At 37.3% G+C, this 7,417-nt stretch overlaps 1 long non-coding RNA gene across 3 annotated transcripts in view; it reads right to left on the reverse strand.

Annotated features, from left to right (window-relative positions):
* LOC108449644 overlaps nucleotides 1-5,665 on the reverse strand; it is a 159,887-nt gene extending 154,222 nt beyond the window's left edge. For all 3 annotated transcript variants that reach the window (XR_001865900.1, XR_001865898.1, XR_001865899.1), the window contains exons 1-2: nucleotides 5,528-5,665; nucleotides 5,020-5,103 (exon numbers count right to left, since the gene is read on the reverse strand). This is a non-coding gene — a long non-coding RNA (uncharacterized LOC108449644). The remainder of the gene's footprint in view (nucleotides 1-5,019; nucleotides 5,104-5,527) is intronic.
* Nucleotides 5,666-7,417: the final 1,752 nt, after the last annotated feature.

Here is a 7,417-nt window from a genome sequence, read left to right on the forward strand (position 1 = left end):
GGAATGCATTACCCAAAGGTTATTACTTCAAAATATGAAACAGAGCTCTGTAATCATCCTCAGTCATTCTCCTTCATGCGTGGCAATTTGCATTAACTGTGCATTTTTATTTTGATTTTTAGATACACAGTTGTTTACCATTTGCATTACATTTTATTTCTAATATCCACTGACGGGGTCTTGATCATAGTGTTGCATGAAATTTTGATTTACAAGCAATTCAGTATACATTTTCATGGTAGCAATTACAATATGTTTTTGAAGCTGACATATTTTTAGTGACTACTACTAAAGAATTCTCTCCTCCAAGTATCCTCAAAGCAAACCCCTAGTTCAATGTGAAAACCAAAATCAGTGGATTTCAGTAGAGACTTTCAGAGATAGCTAATATATATGTTTTATAACTGCTCTCGGTGAATTTTTCTTCCATTAACTTACCCATATATTCTTTCTAATCTATGTATAATTTTGTCATCTGCATGTATGTAAATATGCTTATTGGCCTTGACATTTCAAAAGATCCTAGCTGTATGCATGTTTTAAGGCAACAATTTTAAAATCTCAGTGCTCAATACTACAAGGTTCATGTTATGTGTGCTGCTTCTTTCCTCCAGGTATTGGAGACTCATCTGCTGAGAGTGACAACATAATTTCTCTGAACACAAAAAGAGGGAAGAAATAAGATGCTTGGAAAACACTACCCAAACCATACTGAAAAGCGGAGTTACTGAAATGGCTCAAGACTACATTCCATCAAAATCTCAATCTCCTACATATTTTATATATCTAGTGAACGTTCATGTGGAAATCTCAGCATTTCTTGCTCTTCTTGTAGTCACCTGGTTGGCCTGGTTGGATTTTATGCACACTTTGCATCACAGATCATCTTGCCAAAACTACTTCTCAGCTCCTGTTAACAAATTGGATTTGCAACCTTGTGTTACAGAACCAGAGAAAAAGATGTACAAAGAACCCAACAGTCATAATTTTTGTATTTGCAGAAAGGTACTCAATTTAAGGAGTGTAATTCCTTATTTTTATTTCTGAGGTTCATAACATCCCCAATAAACCTCTGAAGGATTTGACCTCCCCTTGCACCAGTTTATGCTGGAATCAGATGGATAAGCAGAAGAGCTGTGGTTTTGTTAAAACTTAAGTATGTGCATAAAAACCAAACCCAAATCTGTGTCTGTAAATAGACTGTAAACAAAACCCTGCAAAACAAACTCCCACAGCATGAGCAGAGATTGTGTAACAGTGACCAGAATATTCTGTCACATTTCAAGAGCCATGAGCACTGCTGGTCATCCCCTTCTGAATGATAACTGCTGACTCCAAAGAGAGCTCTGCTGTTATCCCTGTGCCAAAGCTGTGCATACATCCCATGTGGATCTGCAAGCACTGCAGCTTCAGTAAGAGGCACATGATGCTTAACAAGAACTCAGGATGTTTATTTAAAGAGTAAAAAACTCATCCATTTTCATTGTTCTGTGAAATGTAGAGAAGACGGGAAATAGAGAGGTTGGCCTAGGTCTAATGCACCCATATGGTGTAGAGCAAGGCTTGGCCTAGTATCCCTGAAAGGCAGGGACAAAGGAGGAATGCTCATTCAAGAAGACACAGCAGCAAGATAAACTATTGAAATTGCAACAATGAGGATGAATTGCAGGGAACTCAAGAGATATTTGAGGGAAGAAAAAGCAACTAACTTGGATGCAGAAAGATTACAGAAAGTGCAATGTGTTCTGTGCAGCTGCTCAGAATCAATTAACTCCTCATGTGTTTGACCAGCACCTCTCCCATGCACAAGTGTCCCTGCACAGCCTGCACCAGCATCCCCCAGCAGGAGAAACTGTGGTGGAATGCCACTGTCAGCTCTGGAGCAAAGATACATTTAATCCAAATTTTATCCTAGACTGCTATCACTCTTTCAATAATATCAACATCACTACAAAGAGTTTTTGCAGCAGGTTGAACTGTAATATAGATAATGAGCTGCAAAATCTGGTATGCTGATTTCCAGCTTCAGTATTTTTCTCTTCTCTCTGGAATTTTGTAACTGAGACCTATTTCAAAATATTTAACTATGTTTTCACATTGGCCGTCAATGAAAGAGCATACAAGAATTTTGTCTTTCAGGATGTTAATTTTTTTTTAAAATGAGATGTTCAATGATAATGGTCATCTTTATAATTTTTTATAGCAAGTGAGATGTTAATCATAGATTAAGATTTGCTATGGGAGAAAAAACAGAGTATCCCTCTGTGGGCTTTATTTCTCCAGGGAAAACAGATTCTGCTTAATGAAAGTATGGAAGGGTCCTGAGTGTAAAGGCAAGGAGTAAATAAAATTTTTTAAAATTGTTTTCAGAGCAAAGTTGAAATTGATAAATTGCTGCCTTTTCAGATATTTTGCTTTACAAAATTTTAAAGATTCTCCCCATGCCCTGGTGGCTGATGTTCAGAACAAAAAAAAGAAATCACTTTCTTGGCCTCTAGAGATTTCTAACAGTTCCCCAACTGCCACCCCCACACCCCTTCCCCCTGCCCTCTGCCTTTAGGGAAGATTTTATAAGTTATCAGCCTACCCCCTGGAAAGAGCACATATGTTATCAGCTCTAGGACTGCCCCTTCTTAGAGGTCCCTCATGATTCTGGCTCCACACCTTAATGGGGTTAACAACCTCATTTTCTGTAAAAAAGCATCTTCCAGCTACAATACCCCTTGCTGCATTTTGTTCTGAGCACTCTCATTCTCTTTTTCATTATCTTTAGTTTCATTTGCTGTGGCAAAGACTGTGCTGAAGCCTCACTCTCTTTCACTGTAACATTTCAAGGCTTTTAACCTAACCTGCCATGAAACTGAATTGTGGCTTTCTAGAATGTCCAGTTCCTCTACAGAACATCCTTCTGAGGCTGGCTTCACTGTGTTATCCATGCTCTAAGGATGAGATGCATCAAAGCAAATAAATCATGAATTGTCATCAGGCTACAGGGTTAAATCAAGCTGAAATGCACAGAATGAGGCTGTGACCAGCAGGATGTGGTCAGCAGGGAACTAGACCCAGGCAGCAGCTCAGTGACCATCCTGCTACCCCAATTGTACACCAGTCCACTGAAGCCATTACATTCAGTTTACTGGGTACCACCCGCTCAGGCTGATTTGGGATTTAGAACAGCAAGAGCTGTTTTGATGAGAACAGATCTGGAGAGTGACTTTTGAAGCCTATGCAAAACTGCACTTTACCTATTGGGATTGTGCCCACATCAGTCTTTCTTATGTTTAAGTGACAAACTTACTGCTAAGTTTTGTATTTTCTTCATATGTGTACAGGAAAGGCTTCAGTAAGTTTTGAAACACTGGTGGCTGCTTAAGGGAGTACAATATCTTCTTTAAGAAATTACATTAATAATTTTCTAAAGAGGACCTAGGAATACTGTGACAGTTGTCACCATCCACTACTGTGCTGAGAGGATGAATCTAGAACACTAGAAGCAAAAAATTGTGCAGAAGGCTTGTAAGTCTTGAGTAACTGATATGTAACAAATCATGTTAAAACTGCTCCAGAGACTGATGTGTAACATCACAGTTAATAAACTTATTTTCGTTGATTTCAGCAAGTTATACTTTGGGCATTACTTACTGGAAAAGAATGTCAGCTTTAGATACTAAACAAATTAACTCATTATTCCACTTGGACTTTTAGTAAAAAGTAACCTGGTATGTTTGAATACTTTCTGCTTGGTAACTGAGAAGAGTATTCAAAGCTGAGTATTTGCAGTAAAAATTTATTAGCATCATCCTTTCAAGTCCTTACTCTTATTTCTAGCCATTTCCAGCTTTCTTAGTTCCAGTCTACATGTCTTCCATGTCCTATTTGAACTAAATAAGAACGCAGAATGGAGCAAAACGAATCCACTGTGGGAAACCTACACATATGATATGTACATGTTATGCTTCTTGATTTAATTACACTCTCTTACCCTTTAACTGCACTCCAGTGTCTACATGAATGCTGGTCAAGAATTTCCCTTGTGCTGTCTTTGCCCTAAAATTCATATGGTTTCATGATGTCCTCACACATAAAGGCTCACAGAAAACAGTAGAAGATAGTAAGTACATTTTGCAAAATATCTGCTAACCACAGCTGGGAGCTCTTCAGTACTGGGGAATCTTCTGAATGACACGTGTACAGGAAACAAGTCTACAGTGAGTCTACGAAGTCATGGCTTTGGGCAAAGCTGTGAAGCAGATTTGAGGATAGTGAGAATAAAATGGTACAGGTTTAAATGAAGTGGGTGAACCCACACTGACACACAGATACACCTACCACGAGAGAGACTGGAGCAGATAGACTTTCCCATCCTAAGAAACCAATGACGAGACCTCTGGAGAAGGATACTATGGATGCTCAGAACAGGAACTACTTTGGAAATGACATCATTTGTACACTACGTGCTGACTGACCAAAACCTTAAGATAAAAGCTGTTGAAATTTTTTACAGTATTTTCTTGTTACTATTCTAATTCCTTCCTATGTGCAAAACTACTTCCGACTGTTACAGTATATAAAGAAAAGAAAGATTTCAACTTGTTTAAATTTTTTTTTGTGTAATTCCCCAGCAATGATAAAAAACAAATCTAAAAATAAACTTTGATATGTAATTAGCTGAAAATGTAATTGCATTTTCAAAACCACTGTGGAAATCACCAGTTCAATATTTAGGACATGAAGCTCTATGACTAAAAAAAATTAAAGCAAAAACAAAACAAAAGATCCCAAAAACAAACCAGCAAGGTCAGGAATGATTACTGCAACTCATTAGATAAGTATTCTTTCCTAGAGAGGCAAGTATTTTTAAAAAGAGTGTACAAGCACATTGGCTGTAATGTAATAATTTCAAATTCTTTCTTTTGGAAAAAGATAAATATGTTTCATGATTATTATATTCACTGTGCAAATAAGGCTTTATTCCACTGTGAATCCACAGAAATCGCTGTAACAATATATTGATCTTACCTTGTAACTTCCACTCTGAATTGTCTGACCACGAGCGGGAACTGGAAAAGTAACCTCTGCCAGCACAGTCAGTCGCTGCCTCCACTGCCAATAAAGTAGAAACTCCTTGTCATTAAAAAGCCAGTGCCCCATGCATTTTAGGGTATTTAAAAAAAAACCCCAAACACCTCAGGCAAACTAGTGCAAAACCTAAAGAGGGAGATACTAAAAGACAACTGACCTGAAGATAAAAACCCTAATAATGTAAATCAATAAATAATTAAAATTAGAAACAGTAATAGAAAGGAAAAAAATTATGTTTCAAACTGCTGCACAGTAGTTTGAGATTTATTTTACCAGTTCTTGTTTCATAATGTATTTTAAAGTTTTTTTATGATGAATTTTTAACCAAGAAACACTTTTTCTGTAATTTAGCCCCCAGACATTTGAATCACCAACTTCCACTAGTATATTTGCATAAAACCAGCTCGTTTCTAAAAGTCATCTGTTTCAATGACTTCTTTCTCACCTGAAGTCACACGGCTCCATAGGGGATGTGTGAACCTTTCTGCTGCTTGGGGCCACGTTAGAGGGCTTACAGGAACATATTCTTTCTCTGTCCAAGAGATTCAGCTGATGGAGTGGTACAGAACACTGTGCAAAAAAACCATAAGAGAAAAACAAGAGTTAGCACCATTAACTGAAAAAAAAAAATTGTTGTCTGAAAAACAATGCATATATGTGTCAGGGAAAGACAAAAATAAGTAAGAAAAAGTAGGAATTTTGCATACTGCACATTTATTTACATATTGTAACAAAATACTGCCTTCCTCAATTCTCCTCAACACAGTGGGAGAAATATTCATACCTTAACCTCTTTTAAAATAAATGTTCACCATGTTTGTTTAATGTCTTTTACTATACTGGTGTAGGACTGTCATCAACTGGGCTATATTGAGAATTTAGAAATTTTTAAAATAAGATAAATAACATTAACATATAATGTCATCTGGTCGATGTTTTTTAAAATCCATCTTTAAAAAATAATAATATTTTGGCCTGCAAAAGACTAAAGACAAAATACAGTGCACTTTTCTGCAATTTCTACTGATCTATTATTATTATTATTTACCCAACAGTTTAAAAAAAAAAACTGTATTTTTAAACCATTTCTTGATTCATTATTTGTTATTATTATTATTTATCCAACAGTTTAAAAAAAAAACCTGTATTTTTAAACCATTTCTTGATTCATTATTTTCAGAAGTCTCTTTCAGTGTAGAGAACTGATTTTCAGAACTTTGCCTATACCAAGACTATTAATCATAAAACAAGACAATATGAATTGGACAAGGCTGCTTGTATGGACTAATTTATCCTTACTAATAATTCCATTAAAAGACTCAGTTCTGCTTCCATTCCAGTGAATGAAATAATGTGTGAAGTGACTATGGAAACTCGAGACTAAACAAGTGACTAAACATAGAAGCCAGCCACAGGTGTTGTGACAGCATTCTGATCCACACCCACTGCACGGCCAAACTGCAGCAGAAGAGTTGCCTTGCCAGGCTGTACTAATGTACAGAACGGTACCGAACAATGGTGCCTGTGCAAAGCCATCTGAGCAGAGACAAATGCCAGCGGCTGCAACAGGGTACAGAGATAATTATAATGATGCTATGAACCCATGAGTGTTCTTCCAACACAGTAAGAGCAGAAACAGCAGGAGTCTAAGAGGAATACAATGAGCATTGTTAGGGAAACAGCGAGTCCCATGTGAACAAATATTAAATGACGCAGTTCACCTGAGTGATTAATTAATTTGGGATATGCCAGAAGAACCCAAAGCAGTGGAGTGTGTAGGCAGAGTAAATCAAGTGCTCTCTCACAATACAGAGGAGAGGCAGTTAATGAAATCACAAGGCTGCATTTAAATACATTACAAACTGATTAACTGGATGTTTTAACACAACATTAAATTAACCAGGACAATTCACTGGAGGAGAAGAGTTAAGAGATTAGAAAATGGATACATTTCAGTGACTGCGCTCACACTTACAAAGTGTGTGGGATCCCATGTCTGAGGAAGCAGTCAGCCGCTGATGAACACAAATGGGGATTTTTCCCTCTTTCTCTGAGCTGTGCATTAACCTGTGAGCAGTGAGACCTAGAACAATCCTACTGGTAGGGGAAACTCTAAAAAATGGCTAGCACGCTGTGCTGCTAAAAAGAGTTACCCTGTGTGAAGTGAGCTGTAACAGCTGGCCATGTGTCTGCTCTTAGACACAGCACTCCCAAAGCACTTAGGCTTAGCTTACTGCTCTTTCAGGAGGAAGGGCAGTGACGATCACTACAGAATGACTAAAACGGAACAGTTTAAATTGGTATTTCTTTGAAAAGCAAAAATGCACAGACATAA

Source organism: Corvus brachyrhynchos, unplaced genomic scaffold (assembly GCF_000691975.1).
Source record: "Corvus brachyrhynchos isolate BGI_N302 unplaced genomic scaffold, ASM69197v1 scaffold279, whole genome shotgun sequence".
In the NCBI taxonomy this organism is placed as follows: domain Eukaryota; kingdom Metazoa; phylum Chordata; class Aves; order Passeriformes; family Corvidae; genus Corvus; species Corvus brachyrhynchos.